The sequence below is a fragment of the Anomaloglossus baeobatrachus genome, chromosome 4 (genome assembly GCF_048569485.1).
Source record: "Anomaloglossus baeobatrachus isolate aAnoBae1 chromosome 4, aAnoBae1.hap1, whole genome shotgun sequence".
Classification (NCBI taxonomy): domain Eukaryota; kingdom Metazoa; phylum Chordata; class Amphibia; order Anura; family Aromobatidae; genus Anomaloglossus; species Anomaloglossus baeobatrachus.
The window spans coordinates 643,996,609-644,016,379 of NC_134356.1; the positions used below are offsets into that span (position 1 = coordinate 643,996,609).

The window sequence follows — 19,771 nt, forward strand, 5'->3', positions numbered from 1 at the left end:
GAGGTCCTCCGAGGATCGCAAACAACTCCGGCTGTGGGCCCTAGAACACCCTGATGTGGACTTTGCTGTGTTAAAGGAACGGGCCATTAAAGCTCTGCAACCCCCAGCTTCGGAAGTCTTGGAACCAGCCCCATGGCCAGTTGAGACGGCCCCCGTCGTGGTGGCCCCTGCCCTACCAGCATCTCCAGTACCTACAGCTCCAAGCAGCACGATGGAAGAACTGGCTGCCCAGGTCCGCCGCATGGATGGAGACCTCGCCAAGATCCTTGCCGCGCTCCAGCCTCCGACCAGATCCCAGCCTCCAGCAAAGATACAGCTCGCCGACCGTCCTGAGGACGTCCCCTGGATGCAGCGGAGAAGAACCAATGACTCACGGTATGGACCCCCGATTTGTTACAGGTGCAGCAAACCCGGCCACTACTCCCGACGGTGTCCGTTAAACGAGCAACCCCTGGGGCCACGGGCCAATCCTCAGGAGTAGAACCCCATGGCCCCCCAGACTGGCGGGACCGATACATCGGGGCCCGACCCATCATCCCCGTGGCTGTGGACGGCATACCGGTGATGGCTCTCCTGGACACTGGATCACAGGTAACCACCATACCATACACATTGTATCAACGGTATTGGGGGACGGACGAGCTGGCTCCCCCGGATGCCAGTATAACACTGATTGCTGCTGATGGACTCCCATTGACCCAAGTGGGATACAAACAAGTGGCCATGACCATGGGGCGAGCTGAACTGCAACACCAGGGTATGATTGTGATAATGAATGAACCCAGTGATCATAACCCAAAGATAGTGCTAGGAACCAATGTGATGGAGCACTGTATGAGTGATGTGCTGACCCTACTGCAGCAGCTGGCCGCCACGGCGGCGGGGAGCCGACAGAGAGCTGTTCAGCGTGAGATCCGAGCCTTGATGTACCGTCAGCATGTGAACTCGACAGGAGGAGAGATTGGTGGGGTGAGAGTGATGGATGTTGCCCCCTTGATTGTGCCTCCCAGGAGCGAGATGATGATTTGGTGTAGGGCAGCAGTAGGGCCCCAGGGGCATGACTACCCTGCCATGATAGAACCCACGCCCTCCGAACACTGGCCCACAGTAATGGCCGCCCGGGGGGTGGTGGATGTAAAGAAGGGGAGAGTGCCGGTGAGGGTGCTGAACTGTGGGGAGGAAGAAGTCAGGCTTCCCCGGTATGCTACACTTGCCAAGTTGCTCACTCTGGATCCCCACACCATCCGCGAGGCAGTTCCCCCAATCTCACCACCTACTGCCAGCACTCACCCGCCCCAAGGGGAGTTAGATAAGTGGCACCGACAGTTACACGTAGGCACTGACGATACCCCTGCACATCATAAAGAAGGGGTCTACTGGGTGGTACGGGAGTATGAGCGAGTTTTTACCAAACATCCCCTAGACTTTGGGCAGATTAAAGGGGTCCAACACCATATCCCCACCGGTGAACACCCCCCTATCAAAGAGAGGTACAGGCCTATTCCCCCTGCACACTACCAATGTGCCAAGGACATGTTGAGGAACATGAGGGAGGCAGGGGTTATCAGGGACAGCTGTAGTCCCTGGGCCGCCCCGCTGGTACTGGTTAAGAAGAAGGATGGCACTATGCGGATGTGTGTGGATTACCAGAAGATTAACCAGATCACGCATAAAGATGCTTACCCACTGCCCCATATTGAAGAGTCCTTGGCCGCACTGAGAACCGCAAACTACTTCTCTACCCTTAACCTCACCAGCGGGTACTGGCAAGTGGCCGTGGCACCCGAAGACCGGGAGAAAACTGCCTTCACCAACCCAATGGGGCTCTGTGAATTCAACAGTATGCCGTTTGGGCTGTGCAACGCCCCTGGAACCTTCCAACGGCTGATGGAATGCTGTCTGGGGCATTTGAATTTCGAGACCGTCCTATTGTACCTGGATGATGTGATTGTGTACTCACAGACATATGAAGCCCACTTGGAGCACCTAGCCGAGGTGTTCGCGTCCCTTGCCAAATACGGGATGAAGTTGAAGCCCTCCAAGTGTCATCTGCTGAAACCCAAAGTGCAGTACCTAGGGCATGTGGTGGGTGCAGAAGGTGTCGCCCCCGACCCCGAGAAGATCACTGCCATCCAACACTGGCCGAGACCGACCACAGTGAGGGAAGTAAGGCAGTTTCTGGGTCTGGTGGGGTACTACCGTCGCTTCATCAAGGGGTACACGAAGATGGCTGCCCCCATGCAAGACCTCCTCGTGGGACAGACCAAAGGTGGTAGACCCCTCGGAGCCCCACTGGTGTGGGAAGAGAGGCATGAGGAATCCTTCCGCCAGCTGAAAGCGGCCTTGACCGGAGAGGAGATCCTAGCATACCCTGATTACAACCACCCATTCATCCTCTACACCGATGCCAGCAATTTGGGCTTGGGGGCAGTCCTATCCCAGGTCCAAGATGGGAAGGAAAAAGTGATTGCTTATGCTAGCCGAAAGCTCCGGCCGACTGAAAGGAACCCTGAGAACTACAGCTCTTTCAAGCTCGAGCTCCTGGCGCTGGTGTGGGCTATCACCGAGCGGTTCCGCCATTACCTGGCAGCAGCAAAATTCAACGCTTTCACGGATAACAATCCGCTGACCCACCTGGACACGGCCAAGCTGGGCGCGTTGGAACAGCGATGGGTGGCAAGGCTAGCCAACTATGATTTCCCCATCAAATACAGGGACGGTCATGCCAACGTTAATGCTGATGCACTCTCTCGGATGCCCCACCTGTCGGAAGAAGGGTGCGAGGATGACGACCTCGAAGAGATCGAGTTGCCTGCATTTCACCAGCTGCCAACTGGGAAGGTGCATGTCTCCCAACAACGAGTGAACCTGGACCCGCTGCCCAGTCAGGAGTGGCAGGAAGCTCAAGACCTGGCGCCCGCTGTCCGCCTAGTCAAGATCTTGGTGGAGCAAGGCGCTGTTGGGATAGACCCTGCCGCCCCGGCTGAAGCCCAATGCCTGTGGCGAGAACGTACCCGGCTATACCTACACCAGGGAAAGTTGTACCGTGATCTGATCAACCCGAAGACTCATGAGAAAATCCGCCAGTTGGTGATTCCCCAAGCTAACGTACCCACCATTCTACAAGGGTACCATGATGGTGCTGGGCACTTTGGATGGAAGAAACTGGAGATGCTGTTGAGAGAGCGGTTCTATTGGAGTGGAATGCGGGAATCTGTAGAGGCCTGGTGCCAAGAGTGTGGCCCTTGCACGCTGAGAAGGAAGAACGAGGCCAGCCAGAAGGCACCCCTACACCCGATCGTTACACATCAACCGCTGGAGCTGGTCGCCCTGGACCATGTAAAGCTCACCCCCAGCCGAAGTGCGTACACCTACGCTCTATCCATGGTAGACCACTATTCAAGGTTCATGGTGGTTGTCCCTGTCAAAGACCTAACTGGCCGCACCGCCGCTAGAGCGTTCCAGGCTTATTTCTGCCGACCACATGGATACCCTGAGAAGGTGCTTACCGACCAAGGCCCGGCCTTTGAGGCGGAGGTGTTCTATGAGTTTTGTCAGTTGTATGGCTGCAAGAAGATCCGGACCACGCCTTACCATGCCCAAACCAACGGCATGTGTGAAAAGATGAGCCACCTGGTCCTGGGCCTCCTCAAAACGTTACCGCTAGAAGAGCAGAACCTGTGGCCGGAGAGGCTGCCTGACTTGGTCGATATGTACAACAATATCCCTTCCAGCTCAACGAAATGCACCCCAGCATACCTGATGAGGGCTCGCCCCGACCGGCTACCGGTGGATCTAGATATGGGATTGGAAGCCCCAGAAGCACTCCCTTCGATAGCTGGATGGGAAACTCGGCGGAGGGCGCAATACCGACAGATCCCAGAATATGTTGAGAAGAACTTGAGTCGGAGTCGGGAACAACAGGAGCAGCGCTTCAACCAGAAGGCGTCTGCTGGCCCATTCCAGCCTGGAGATGTAGTGCTGAAGCGGAAGAGAAGGACCCACAAGCTGGATGATCAATGGGAACAAACTCCATATGTGATACAGCCCACAGGCTGGGAAGATGGGAAGGCCTACCAGATCAGTCATGACCAAGGGGGCACCTTGGCCACGGTTTCCCGGGACCATCTAAAGAAGTGCCCACCAGCATTGAGAGCAGCGGCTGAAGTTCCGGTTCCTCCACCAGCGGAGAAGGCAAAAGAGGTAATCCACACAGTGATGGGTGACTTCCCAGCGGACTGGCCTACACAGAACGGCGCGGTGATTCTTCCAGTAATACTGTTCCCACAACCCGTGGATGAAGAAGTGATGGAGGCGATCAACCGTGAGCCAGTGCCAGTGCCCAGGGATGAACCTGTGCCCAACTCCCCTATGCCTCCGCCTGCCCCACACGATAGCAGGGGAGAGGAACTGATTGTTCCCTCTGTCCCACTGCCTATCCCTACTGACACTGGACCCGGAGGTCCACTCGTCCCAACCTAGGTAGACCCCCACTTAGGTACAGGGAAACTACTCTTTAAAGGGGAGAGATTATATGTGTGTGTTTTAAAGTTTGAAAATGATAAGTGAATGAAATAGAAGAAAGTTACCTGATTGTCAACTGTGATTTGGAACCGGTCGTAGCAGGCAGCTGGTCCCTTTTGGGACCCCCTTCACCACTTTACATAAGAAACTACTTATGAACAGGCCCGAGAACTTGCAGGACAACCACAAACTAGTGGCATGTAAATAAAAATGTTTGTTATGGCTTCCACCATTACCGCCTCCGGAGAGGCATATTGGAGGAAGGGCCCGCAGTGGAGTAGGCTGGGGCCCAGCCACCACCAGAACCGGTGGCACTCCTCTGGGGGTTTCAGGGGTTCCCCATGGACGTGGGTCCCCTGAAAAGGACAGAACCCGCTCGGGCAACTTGTGCAGGACTGGGGTCAAGGGGTGCTGCCTGTTTGCTTAGGGGCAGCATCAGGGCCAGGTTGCTTGGGTGGGAGAGAGTGGAAGCCGTAACCGTTTGCAACTGTTAGTAACGTTTAAGTAAGAGTACCTCCCGATGTGGGAAGATGTTATTATAATTGTATGTCTGTTACCGTTTTTTATATTTTTCAGTTGGTGAAAATAAAACCGGTGATGGACGGGCAGCCCGCAGACGGTCTACATTTAACTAAAGGGGGAATGTGGCGCCCTGGACAAGCCAGGGGCCACAGAGCACAACACCCACACACTCCACACTCCCAGCAGGCACACCAAAGCCAGAACACAAAACCCTTGTTGCCTTCCTCCAGGGGCTGATGTCCACACCAGGGGGTGGAGCCAGGCGGTTGGTCTCCGCCCACCGAGGAGTTCACAGTCCTGGAGGAGGGAAATCAGTCAGATAGAGTTGAGGAGTGAAAGTGAAAGGAGGTAGAGTGGCAAGTGAGCAGACTGAAGTTGGTCCGGGTGTGTGGCCCGGACAGACCAGCAAGGTTGGCAGACGGTGGTGACCGTCTGCAGGAGTGGCTGATTGGAGTCTACCGTAAGGACCGTGGACGGTACCGGACCGGTACACAAAGAGAAGCCAGGACCATCTGGCAGGGGCTTTTCGGACCCCAGCAAGGCTAGGAGTCGCCGTGAATTTGCCGAATCCGTTAGTGAAGGGGACCTCCTGGGTTTCCAAACAGTCAAGTCCCGACAGAAGGCAACAGTCCAACCAACAGAGGGAGACACCGCCACCGCCAAGGCAACCGTTTCTCAGGGCCAGCGCCTGCGGGCAAAAAGGGGCTCCTCCGGCCCATATCCAAGCCAGGGAGCGGGTTACCGGTGGGAACCCATTGGAACCGTACAAACATCGTAGGTGCAGGGAAAGGCAGTTGCCACCAACCTGCCGGGAGCAACAACACCGCAGCCGTCTGTGGGACCCATCCATTGCAGCCGTGTGTTTTACCGAGAACTGTGTCTTCATCATTGGACTGAGTGAGTACCACCGTGCCGGGCGGCACAGCGCTGCCCCCACGACCCTGCACCTCTCCAGGCCCCGTAACCCAGCTGCCATCCATCCCTACCCCATCACCGGGCCCCGGGACAACCAACCCCCTACCCACGGAGGGGAGGAATAACAACAAAGCTGCTCCCTGTCACCGCTACCGGGATCCCCGTCCAGAGCAGCGGTGGTGTCACCAAAATCACCACAACCGTGGGTGGCGTCACGGACAATATCCATAATCAAAACCCCACAACCAATCAACCCCCCTTTTCACTCACGGGCGAGGAGCGCCGCTCGAGTCCCCGGGATCCGGCCCACCGCTCGAGCCACCACCGAGCAGCAGCAGCAGCAGTAGCCGGACCCGAGCAGTGGGTGAGCGCAGCGTTGCCATCCTCCTCCCCGCCCGCGACACAAGCGGTTAGGCCACTGCAGGGGCGGCACATGTGAACCAAGTGTATCACGGGCCAGGCTTACCCTGGAGGCACGTGACTAAGTGACTAATGGGTGTTCACTAGAGCTTCTGATGGTAAGGATAGTCTTGGTTGCCAGTAGTCACCAGGTTCCAATCCAGGACAGTCCCTGGGACTGCAGCAGTTGACCGGAGGGTCAGAGACATGGGTGCGAGGTACAGAAAGACATAGGAAAAAAAGCACAAATTAAGCCAAGAGCAGACAGCATAGGTTCTGTAGATGTAGCCAAGTTTAGGAGAGGAGAGGTCAGGATATACGGATACATTAGCCGGGTCAATATGAGGACAGACAAAACTGAGATACTAGCAGACGGAGCACAAGAGGTGAGCTGACCAAGATCTAAGATCAGGCCAAGATTGGAGGTAGCAGCAGACTAATGTAGCGCCTCTAGGCAGTGTACCGCCCTGGGGGCTCGGCCGCTGCTGCCGAGCCGCTTGGATCCGGGCTCGCTGGGTCTGTGACCCCCTGGCTAGTTCAGGGCGTCACAGCAGCAGGGGATGAGCCTGGAAAGCAAAACTCTGCTGGACACACTGGATATAAATTCCAGGCGAGTCTGGTCATGCCGCCCTATAGCCAGGTGGAGACACTGCAGACAGTGTTACATCTTTTTATGGGTTCTCTCTTGTATTACAACTCATGGAGCCAAGCTGCAATACCAAAGAGAACCAATTGTTAGTGTCACGCTAGGTATGGGGAAGTACCAAGCGCACGACGAAAGGGAAGGGAAACCCTGTGTCTAAGGAAAGGGAAGATGGTGACCCTTGACCGAACCTACTGCTGGTCCCTGGGGTCCTTCACCACCCTAGATAGGTTCCACACCTATGCACCAAGCCGGATACCTGACTCTAGGCATCCATAGTGATGGACCCTAAATAGGGAACAGATGGGATGAGCTCTTCGTCAACTCCACTAAACAGTAGACACAAGGAGGACACACAGGGAGAAAAGCATGAACTACGTATCCACAGATGACTGAGGTAGAAGCTCAGCAAAGCTTTCAGCAACGATATCACAGAGGAGTACAAGCCACCTGCTTGCATCCTTGGATTGAAGGAACTGAAAATATCACCAGCACAGTACAAAGGAAAGAAGGGGTGTATAAGCACCAAGAGAATACTGATGATCAGCAGCTGGGTGGAAGGCGAGCTCCTGCTGGGTCCAAAAGAGAGAGAGATGAATCCAGCAGGAAAGCTACCTATACCAATGAATAATGACAGCAGGAACAATGGAAAGTCAGGGAGTATTCTGCACAGCCAAACGCTGTGACCTTCTATGGCCAGAATCCACATGACTGTCACTTCAGAGCACCACATTGAGCCAGGTTCTACCCTTATTTGTCTGTCACACGTGACACACCCTTGACCCCTATGGAAATGTGTGGTGTTGTTTATAGAAGAAAGAAGTCAGTGTACTACCCCTTTAAGGCCTTGTTTAAAATAATTTTTCATAACTATTGGAAGTGGAAAGGATCAGATTTTTTTTTTTGCACTATGCTTAAAATACAGCTTACAGTATCTAATCCTTATTGTACTCAGTGGATGAAAAATTGGAAAATTATCCCAATGCATCAATATTCTAATCCATTTTTTAGTTGGGTGCAGTAAACTAAAACGATCACCATTGATAATGACTTTTCTTAAAGAGACAGTATTCATATTTTTACAGCACAGATGTTCTGAGTCTTTTTCCCGACTGATCAATAATGCATAAGGACAGAGGCTGACTATATAGGACTCCCCTTTAAATCAGGACATCTCACCTCGGCTATTGTCCAATCTGCAGAGCATCAGCATACGGTAACCTCAGCATGCAGCGCAGTATTGCAGAGCCTCCTCCGGTGCGGAGTCCTGCAGTCCTGGGACAGTATACTATACACAGAGCTCTTGTGCAGGGTGTGGTGCCGAGCTATTTTTGTCTATTCTCTGCAGATGACATAAATCTGACTTGTACCAGCTGCTGCTGGCCCGGATGAGTGTAATACACAGCAGGACCCGGTGGTGTATGACTTCTGGATCTCTGTACTGTATATAAAACGAGGAGGATGAGAGTCTGCAGCATGCGATGAATCGATATAAAAAGATATAAAGATGTAGCAGAGACAAATTCAAAACTAATTTTCCAGGTCTGCTATACACATTGGGGCTTAATGGTGAATAAAATTATACCAATGTAATTGGAAACAATCACGGAGATCAATAACATTTCATAACACCGCATTCCGTTAGTAAATGTGCCCCAATACTATGCCCATAGCTATGGGGGGACGGGGGGGGGGGGTGTGAAGGTATCAATTACAACTGGACCTGATGCCTGATGGGTTTTGTGCCACATAACAAGCCATCGGTATCCTACACCAGTCTGACATTAAAACCTGTCACCTTATATTGTTAATCCTATTGGGTCATGGACTCCAGCAGTGTCCTGTGGTTCCCGGCACAAGACGTTAGCAGCAGATTCTATAAGTCCTGTACATTGATTGGTGAGGCCTCTATGGATTGGGCTTGTTTTTCCACCATATCCCACAGACGATCGTTTGGACTGAGATTTGGGGAAGGAGGAGATTACTCGAGCTCTTTGTTCCAAGTACAAAACGTTAGCGGCAGATCCTATAAATCCTCTGCATTGATTGGTGAGGCCTCCATGGATGCGGCTTGTTTTTCCACCATATCCCACAGAAGATTGTTTGGACTGATATTTGGGGAAGGAGAAGATCAGTTAGCACCTCGATCTCTTGGTTCCTGGGACAAGACTTTAGTAGCAAATTCTATAAATCCTGTACATTGATCGGTGAGGCCTCGATGGATCGGGCTTGTTTTTCCACCATATCCCACAGACGATCGTTTGAACTAAGATTTGGGGACAGAGGAGATCAGACATCACCTCGATCTCTTGGTTCATGGCACTAGACGTTAGTAGGAGATCCTATAAATCATGTACATTGATTGGTATGGCCTCCATAGATCAGACTTGTTTTTCCAGTACATCCCACAAACAATCGTTTGGACTGAGATTTGGGAAAAGAGGACAAAAGTCATCACCTTGATCATGTTCTTCACACCATTCCTGACAATGTCTGCAGTGTGGTAGAGGGCACTGCCATGAAGGGGTACTGATTCTGTACAGTGTTAGGTAGGAGGTAGATGTCACATCCACATGGTACCAGGATTTAAGGTTCTCCGAACATTGCCCCATCACACTGCTTCCACTTCCCATATAACAATCTGGTTCCATCTCTTCCCCAGGTAAGTGACGCACACACCCAGACGACCACATGATGAAAAACACATAATCAGACACACCAACCACCTTCTTCTGTTGCTCCTTGGTCCAGTTCTGATGCTCTTCTGCCCATTGAAGAGATTTTTGGCAGTGGCCAATGGTCGTCATGGCTCTCTGACCGGTCTGTGGCTACATAGTCTGTACACAACAAGCTATGATGCCCTGCGTGTCCCAACACCTTTCAGACAACAGTAGCTCAGTCATTATTACTACAATTAGACCAGACAGACGATTCTTCGATCCCCACAAACATCTGTCAACCTTGGGCGCCCAACTAACCATACTGGCAACCCTCTACAAGATTTGCCGAATACTGAGAACACCCCGCAACATCTACCGTTTTCCTGGAAAATCCCTCAAATTCTGTATAGTACAAGGAGCACAACTTCAATTCTGATGCAAACCGGGAACACCCTGCAAGACTTGCCGTATACCAGGAGCACCCCACAAATTCTGCCGTATACCAGAAAATCCTCTGAAATTGTGCCATATATCAGTAATACCCCATAAGTTTTGGTGCATACCGAGAACAGTCTACAAGACCAGCCATATTCCAGGAAATGCTCCACAAGATCTGCTGTATACTGGGAATACGGAACAAGAGCTGCTGTATACCGGGAACACCTCACATGACTTGCTGTTTGCCAGGAACTCCCTATAAGACCTTTTGTATACCAGGAACTCCGCACAAGACCTATCATATACCTGGAACTCCCCACAAGACCTGCCGTATAGCGGGAACACCCTACAAGAATTGCTGTATACCGGTAACACCCCACAAGACCTTCTGGGTAACATGAACTTTCCACATTACCTGCCATATTCCAGGAACACCCCATAAGACCTTCCGTATACTAGGAACTTCCCACAAGACCTAGCGTATACCTGGAGCACCTCACAAGATCTTCCATATAGCGGGAACACCCTACAACAATTGCTGTATACCGGTAACACCCCACAAGACCCTCCAGGTACAAGGAACCTTTCACAATATCTGCCGTATTCCAGGAACACCCTATAAGACCTGACGTATATCAGGAACACCCTACAAGACCTGCTGTATACCGGGAATACCCCAGTAGACTGGATGTATACCATGAACACCTCACAAGACTTGCCGCATACTAGGAACACCTCACAAGGCCTGCCATATGACGTGACCACCCCCACAAGACCTGCCACATGCCGGAAACTCCCTACAAGACCCTCCATGTACCAGGAACCCTCCACAAGACCTGCCATATACCAGAAACATCCTACAAGACCTGCCGTATAGCGGGAACACCCTACAAAACCTGACGTATACCAGTAACACCCTACATGACCTGCCATATACCGGGAACACCCTACAAGACCTGCCACATACTAGAAAGACCCCACAAGACCTGCCGTATACTGGGAACATCCCACAAGACCTGCCACCTACTAGGAACACCCCAAAAGACCTGCCACCTACTAAGAACACCCCACAAGACCTGTCGTATACTGGGAACATCCCACAAAATCTTCCGTAAACCGTGAACAGTCTCCCAGAACTGCTGTTTGGATATGTTCTCACCGAGTGGTCTAGTCATTACAATTTGGCCCTTATTAAAGTTGCTCACATCCTGATGCTTGCTCATTATTCCTGCTTCTATCACCATCCTCAAGACTATTCACTTGCTCTGAATATATTGTGACACCCTGGGCAAGCCAGGGGTCACAGGTCACAACACAACATGCACCCCACATTCCCTGCAGGTACACACTAAGTCAAAACTAAAATCCTTATTGCCTTCCTCCAGGAGCTGGTGTCCACACCAGGGGGTGGGCCAGGCGGTTGGCTCCACCCACCGAGGAGTTCACAGCTCTGGAGGCGGGAAAACCAGGCAGTTAGCTCAGGGAAGAGCTAGAGTGAGGAGTGAAGATGAGATAGAGTTGAGAGTTGAAAGTGAAAGGAAGTGAAGTGAAGCTGGTGAAGTGGTAAAGGAGGAAAGTAGGAGTAGTGACAGCAAGAAGCCTGAAGTTGGTCCGGGTGTGTGCCCCGGACTGTGACAGCAAGGTTGGCAGATGGCGGTGACCGTCTGCAGGCGAGACTGATTGGAGGTTGCCGAAAGGATCGTGGACAGGTGGTGACCCGGCGGTACCGGAGCGGTATACGAAGATTAGTCAGTACCAGGGCAGGGGCCTTTTGGATCCCGGCAAGGCTAGGAGTCGCCATAATTTGCCAAATCCGTCAGTGAAGGGGACGACTGTCTCCCAACAACCAAGTCCCGTTTGAAGGCAACAGTCCAACCGTTAAGGGGAGACATCGCCACCGCCAAGGCACCAGTTTCCCAGGGCCAGCGCCTGCGGGCAAGAGTGGAGCTCCTCCGGTTCATATCCAAGCTGGGAAGTGGGTTACCGGTGGGAACCCATCGCTACCAAACAACAACACATAGGTGCAGGGAAGAGACCGTCACCGTCAACTGCAGGGGACATCGGCAACGTAACCGTCTGAGGGACCCGTCCAACCAGCCGTTTGTTTACCGAGAACTGTGTCGTGTTTACTGGCTGAGTGAGTACCTCCGTGCCGTGCGGCACAGCGCTGCCCCTGCGCCCCTGCACCTCCACAGGCCCCTAGCCCGCCTGTCCACCATCCCAACTCCATCACTGGGCCCCGGGATCACCAACCCCTACCCACGGAGGGGCAATGTGTCGCCCTGGACAAGCCAGGGGACACAGGTAACAACACACACACACCCCCACCCCCAGCAGTTCACAGCAGACATCCCCAAAGTGACCTGCTTTCTGCCTCGGGCTCAGACTGACACACCAGGTGGGCGGAGTCAGGAGATGGAGACGCCCACCCTGGAGTGAGCTGGCTTGAGGCAGGAAACAAGCCTAGTCTAGTCCTAGGAGAGGAAGAGTGAAGGTCTGCAGAGAGGCAGACAGAGCCAGGGGCCTAGGTTGGAGCCTAGGGCCTCGTAGAGAGAGTCCGGCAGACGCTAGGTGCCGTCTGCAGGGAGCCGGGGAGACAGCTGGTGGAACCGCAGGTAGCCGGGGCTGGGCAGTGGCCCCCCGGTACAGAGTCGGGGAGCCAGCTGGAAGCCGGAGTGCAGGAGAAGGGTGCACAGAAGTAGAAGAAAGGACTTACACCACCAAACTGGGTCAGGGGAGAAACAACAACCGCAGCCGCCTGAGGGTACCCGTCCATCCAGCCGAGTGTTTTACTAAGAACTGTGTCAGTGTCTCAGGCTGAGTGAGTACCACAGTGCCGCAAGGCACAGCGCTGCCCCCGCGTCCCTGCGCCCACCAGGCCCTGCATCTCACATCTCATCACCGGGCCCCGGGATCACCAACCCCTACCCACGGAGGGGCAACACAACACCTGGCTGCTCCGCATCACCATCCCCGGGATCCCCATATCGAGCAGCGGTGGTGAAATCACCACAACCGTGGGTGGCGTCACGGACAATAAACAATCCCCACACCCAACAACCCCCTTTCACTCACGGGCGAGGAGTGCCGCTCGAGAGACCCCCGGGATCCGGCCCACAGCTCGAGCCACCACTGAGCAGCAGCCGCCGGACCCGAGCAGAAGGGGTGAGCGTAGTGTGCTGACACCCTCCTCCCCGCCCGCGACAGCAACACAACAACTGGCTGCTCCATACCATCACTCCCGGGATCCCCAGCCAGAGCAGCGGTGGTGTACACTCAATCACCACAACCGTGGGTGGCGTCACGGACAATAAACAATCCCCACACCCAAACCCCCTTTCACTCACGGGCGAGGAGCGCCGCTAGAGTCCCCGGGATCCGGCCCATCGCTCGAGCCACCGAGCAGCAGCAGGCCGCAGCAGCCGCGGCAGCCGGACCCGAGCAGTGGGAGAGCGCGGCGTCCCCTCCTCCGCCCGCGACAATATCGCATTCTTGTCAGAAGGCTTTTGTCACCAGATTAATTTTTCACTTTTTTAATGTTATATATAACCAGTGTTAGGGAAGATCCTATTACACATTTTGCATTTGAGCTCAGGAGCTTCAGGTTTCTCCTCAGTCCATTGTGTTATCTCATTGATCTGTGCCTCATGCCATGCTGGAGACGTGGACAATCAGTAGCCTGGATACATCTTACCAGCACTTTAGATAGATGACGTAAATATGGAATTGGAGTATGGCCAGGCTTGATGAAAATTGAGAAGAGTCTTCGGTGTGGTATAACATGTGTACGAGGGATAATGAAATCCTTCCGCAGGTTAATAGTGCTAGTAGCACCTTCGTATCTTATATCACTGCAGAGAAAACCAGTTTCAGAAGTGAGAGGTAGGTTGCTTCCCGCAGTCTTCTCAGCTGGACCTCCCACCATACAAGAGAATCACTCAGCGGCTGCCAGCGGTGAACATGTGATATACGCGCCTGGGCCTACTGACGGGAGGCTAACTCTATAGGCTACACTCATATGTTGTAAGGTGGCGCAAAAATCTACACATAATACACAGATTTTGCTGTAATTGAAATGACAGATCGGCTCGATGTTACACTATATACGCTATGTGGAGAAAACTATGTGCCCCCGCCACATTTCATCTAGAGGAGTTTTTCTCACCTCCCAATTTACATCCATACACATTAATATGGAGTTGGTCCCGTTTTAGCTATACCAGTTTCCACTTTTCTTGGAAGGTTTTCTAGAAAATTTTGAGGGTTTTCTTGGGAATTTTTGCTCCTTCATTCAGAAGAGCATTTATGAGGTAAAATCCTGGTGTTGGGGAGAGGCCGGACTCACAATCTCCATTATCGGTGTTAGATGGGGCTGAGGTTTGGGCTCTGTGCGGCCACTCATGTTCTTCACCAAACTCCCCCAACCACATCTTAATGGATTTTGTGCACCGGACACAGTTATGGGGAAAATAAAAGTGTCTTCTCCAATCTGTTGGCAATCAGGGTAATAAGGGGTTAATGACAGTCCACAGCTGCCACTAAGTCCTAGATTATTAATGAGAGGCATCTATGAGACCCCCATTACTAATCTGTAAGTGAAAAGAAATAAACACAAACACCAAAAACCCCCTATATTTAAAATAAAATACAAAAAAACCCCTCTTTCTCTACTATATTAACCCCAAAAACACCCATGCAGGTTTGACGTAATCCACACAAGGTCCCACCGTGTTTTAGCTCTGATACATTTGAAGTCACAGTGCGCCATAGAACATAACCGCCCGCTGTGAGCTTCAGGCAGAGACTGAGCAGCGATGAACGGTAACGTCATTCAGGTTAGTTGCGGCCACAGCTGGAGGTTCCCACGGTCCTCCACCTGTGACCGCAGGTACCCTGACCTCAGGTGACTTCATTAAACTCAGTGACTTCACCCCAAAATTAAGGGGGGGACCGCATAACATTTTTTAAAATTATTTATGTAAATATTTTTTTTAAAAAAAGCCGCATGCAGTTCCTCTTATTTTGATACACAGCCAAGATAAGCGCAGGGCTGGGGGCTCCAGCCTGTAGCCATGGCTTTATCTGTGCTGGTTTTATAATATGGGGGGACCCTATGCTAATTTTTAAAATTATTTATTTTTAGACCAGGTCTGTGATGAAAGCATCAGACACGCTGTCACACAGCGTGGGGTGCTGTCTGACTGCAACCAATCACAGACGCCGGTGGGCGGGGGAAGCAGTGAATATGTATGAAGGATAATGCGTGGCCCTGGAAGTAGAATGAGAGGACCTCGAGGTGTGCCGCCCCCACGTTAGCAGTCGGGCTGCTCGGATCCAGACCCGCAGTGGTTTGAGAGATCCTCCGGACCCGGGGGCCGCGCGTACACTCAAATAAAAGGGGACGTATTTGTGCGGAATTTGCCGTATACTGTCTGTGACGCCACCCACGGTGTATGGTGAAGTGTAGCACCACCACTGCTGTTGTGGGGTACCCCAGGGGCGATGGGATGGCAGCTTAATGTTAACCCCTACGTGGGTAGGGATGGATTCCCTGGGGCCCAGTGTCTGTGTGCTGGGGGTGATGAGTGCAGGGGCCGGCGCACCCGGTTAGACCGGGGGTTATTAGTTTACTCACACTTAAAGAATTCAGACAAGTTCACTGGTAAACCAAGGTGATGGTGGCCAGCCACCGCAGCCGGACGTATTCGGGTCCCCTGCCCGGTTTGGTGGTCTGTATCACTTCCCTCTGCACTTTTATAAGTTCTCCTTATGCTCTCCGGTATGGAACACAGAAGTCTGCTCCCAGAACTACTGATGGGAGCCGTGCCCGCTGACGCTGGCTCTTGGGATCTACCAGGCTCTGGCGGATGCCCTATCCCCCACGGTGAGCTGTTGTCTGCTTTTGGGACTTTGGTTGGGACAGGACCTATAATCCTGCCCTCAATTGGTTAATTAGCTTGGCCGTTGGTTCCGGTCCTGGCTTCAGGGTCCAAGTACCCCCTTTGTGCACGGTTTCTGGCTCGGTTCTCCGGTGTCGGTACCGGCGGGCTCCCACCCTGTCCCGGTCCACCTCGGATCTCCGGCAGCCGTCTTCCCATCTCCTGCAGACATGGACCACCATCTGCCACCTAGCCAGCATGCCGGGGCTCCAATCGATGACTTTGCTCTCTGAACTTGAGCTTCCACTTGAACTTCAGACTGCACTCAAAGCTGAACTGCACTTAACTCTACTTGACTCGCTTTATTTCTCCCTCCCCGGGTTTTCTAGACCCCTAGGTAGGCGTTTCTCATCCGCCTGGTCCGGCCCACTGGTGTGTCGGTCCTACCCTAAGGAGGGTGGCTAGGATTTCAGGTCGGCTGATGTAACCCTTTGTGGGAACGTGTTGTGCGGGGGACTAAACTGTGTAACTACCTGGTGTGCCAGGGCGTCACTGAAGCAGTTACAGCCCCATTGGAGACTCGGTACATATAGCGCTCCTTTTTTTTTTTTTCGGGTCCACCCATCACTACTTGTTGTTACCGTTCCTCTCGTCAGTGGAGCATGTCTGACATTGTCTTATCAATCCTGACAGTGTTGGAGTGTACAAATTGCCAAGTGAAACACATTTATGCTTAGCGAGCATGGAGTTTTTTTCAAGTGTTTTCACAGCACTTTTTGCAGATTTTTTCTAAGAAGAGTGATAAGAAAAACGCACGGTAATTCTCCCCCTTTTTGTTTTAATTCCGAGCCATTTTCAGGATCTCTGCTTGCTGTCAGTGCATTGGAATTTCAGAGCTTATGAGTTCTCGTATAACACAACGTAAAGGCTTTATTAATATCTTCTTTACATAAATGATTTCTTGGCACTTTAGTCTCCACCAATAATTAAAAATACATGAGTCTATTCATTTGAAATAGCAGACTGTATCTACGGCCATAGAATGCCGAATGGAAAATCTCTGCAGTGGTATCACATGAAGCGGACGGGCGTGCGCCGCCGGTAATGCAGAGATCCGGGTCCAGGTGTCTGCACATAGGTTTTTATGTGTTTTTAAGCATTGACCCCTAATCTCTGCTTGGGTGCCTAATGGTCATTTTAATGTATTGGTCCAGTTTGTAAGACAAGCATCAGATCTGTGCTCCTATTACATTATTGCTTGGCAATCATACAGTCCTGCCTTCTTGTCACTCCATGTTAATTATATAGACTGTCTTATCCTGTAAATCTCTGGTCTCATTAATTATAGTAGGTACAGACTGATTAATTATGATTAGATAAGTAATGATGCTCTTAATCCCGTAGTATAAACTGACTGTCTATTCTCTCTGATTTGTAGGAAGAGCTGATACCATGAAGAAAAGCTCCTGGAATCCCCAAAGAACACTGTCAGCTCCTGCCATCACCCTTACACAGATACAGAACCAGGAGGTAAAATTTTTCATCCTGCTCCCCAACTTCTACAAAAGCTCTTTTTTTAATTGTTCACAAAGAGATTTTATAGTGAAAGAGGACCTGTCATTTCAGAATAAACTGTCATTTGTCTGTTCATGACTTGCATCTTGCATTTTTCCCCCTCTTCATGCCGAGTCTCTGATTTTCAGTTGTCTCTGAGCTAGTGGATGGAAACTAGTTAATAACATCTTGACCAAGACATGAGGGATTCCTGCTCCCTTGGCTCTATATATGTAGCAGCATCATAGAGGGCATTATAGAGTACTACTGAGTGGTCTTGCTGTGAATCCAGCATCGGGATCGGGGGGAGATAAGCATGTAATAGAAAGCTGACCTGTATGCGTGTGCCTTAGCGTCACGGGTGTCACAGCCTGATGTGACCTCTGGGAGATCTGAAATCAAAACGTCACAACTCATAATTGATTGCAGATCCTCGATGCTGCCTGCTTGACTAATTTTATGTATTGGAGCGGTTTTATTTTCCTTTAGTGCTGAAAGGGTGAAGGACTCTTTCCCTTCCGGCTGAAAACTTGTAGCCTTTATCTCAGCTGCAGCACTTTTGGGCCACACCCTTCTGCTATATATTCGCACTCCTGGCTGCCTTCCAGTGCCAGTTTTCTTTATACTGACCACTTTGAAGGAACCTGTGGCTGGAGAAGCTTAGTAGTTTGTTGCTGTTGCTACAGTGAAGTTCCTACTGGAGCATCTGAAGATTGTTGTTTGTTGTGTCTGTCTGTCTTACCTACTTCATGTTATCTTATTGTAGTAGCTAGACCAGTGTCTCGCTGGCCTGCACACTAGTCATGGTGAGTCCAGGGCTAGTGAGGGCCTAGGCACATGACGGCGACAGGGGAAAGGACCTGTATAGAAATATTAGGGGAGCACAGGGCTCAGGTGCACGTGAGTGTTAGGAAGTGACAACGCTCCCCTCTCCCTAACACCAGAGCCTTCCATTATCATCTTCCCCGGTGTTCCCATATGAGGATTGTTGTTTGTTGTGTATAGTCTTAGCTACATCATGTTGTCTTATTGTAGTAGTGAGAATATTATCATTATTATTATTTATTATTATAGCGCCATTTATTCCATGGCGCTTTACATGTGAACAGGGTATACATAATAAGGACTAGTTCAATAATCATAAACAACACAAAACACAGACTGGTACAGGAGGGAAGAGGACCCTGCCCGCGATGGCTCACAGTCTAAAAGGGATGGGTCAGGATACAGTAGGTGAGGGTAAAGATGGTCGTGCGGCGCTATTTCAGACTGAGGGTTACTGCAGGTTGTAGGCTTTTCGGAAGAGGTGGGTATTCAGGTTTCTTTTGAAGCTTGTCAATGAGGGCGAGAGTCAGATATGATGTGGCAGAGCATTCTAAAGTATGGGGGAGAAATCTGGGATGCGATGGTGGGAGACTAGTGTCTCTCTGTCCTGCACACTAGTCAGGGTGAGTCTAGGGCTAGCGAGGGCCTAGGCACATTGACGGTGACAGGGGAAAAGACCTGTATAGAGATATTATTGAAGTGCAGGGTTCAGCCAGTCATAAGTGTTAGGAGGTGACAACGCTCCCCTCTCCCTAACACCCAGGCCTTCCATTATCATCTTCCACAGTGTTCTCATCTGAAAATTGAACACTTATCTACATCGTGTTGTTCTTATTGTAGTAGCGAGACTAGTGTCTCTCTGGCCCGCACACTAGTCAGGGTGTGTCTAGGGCTAGTGAGGGCCAAGGCACGTGACAGCGACAGGGGAAAGGACACGTATAGGAACGTTAGGGGAGCGCAGGGCTCAGCTGCAGGTGAGTGTTAGGAGGTGACCCCAATGCCAGGGCCTTCCATCATCTTCCCTGTTGCTCCCATTTGTGTTACGCTGAGTGTTCACTCGCCCGGGCGTGACAGCTGTATTTTAGAAGATAATGACCTTTAATTCTGGGGTTTATCAATTTTATTTACTTTTTTCTAGTGTTTTATTTTTTTCCTTGAAAAGTTGCCTCTCTCATCATAAGTTGTGTCTCGTATCATCAGGTATCTTTGTAAAGAATAAATATATTTCAATTGTAAAGTATCTGCCCCGGTGAGATTGATCGGTCAGCACAGAATGCTCCTCGCCTAATGGACGAAGGTCTCCTTACAGATAACTGGTTGTACGCTATGGAGGACATTGAGGAGAATAATCCTTTCTGCCCACTCTCCTGGTACAGAACGCTTTGCTGTGTCCTCAGACTGAACATTACAAT

General features: G+C 51.4%; 1 long non-coding RNA gene across 1 annotated transcript in view; it reads left to right on the forward strand.

Annotated features, from left to right (window-relative positions):
* The window catches only part of LOC142304257 (uncharacterized), a 163,842-nt gene that overhangs the window by 121,701 nt on the left and 22,370 nt on the right, over positions 1–19,771 (forward strand). Inside the window, exon 2 of the long non-coding RNA XR_012753079.1 lies at positions 17,419–17,510. This is a non-coding gene — a long non-coding RNA (uncharacterized LOC142304257). The remainder of the gene's footprint in view (positions 1–17,418; positions 17,511–19,771) is intronic.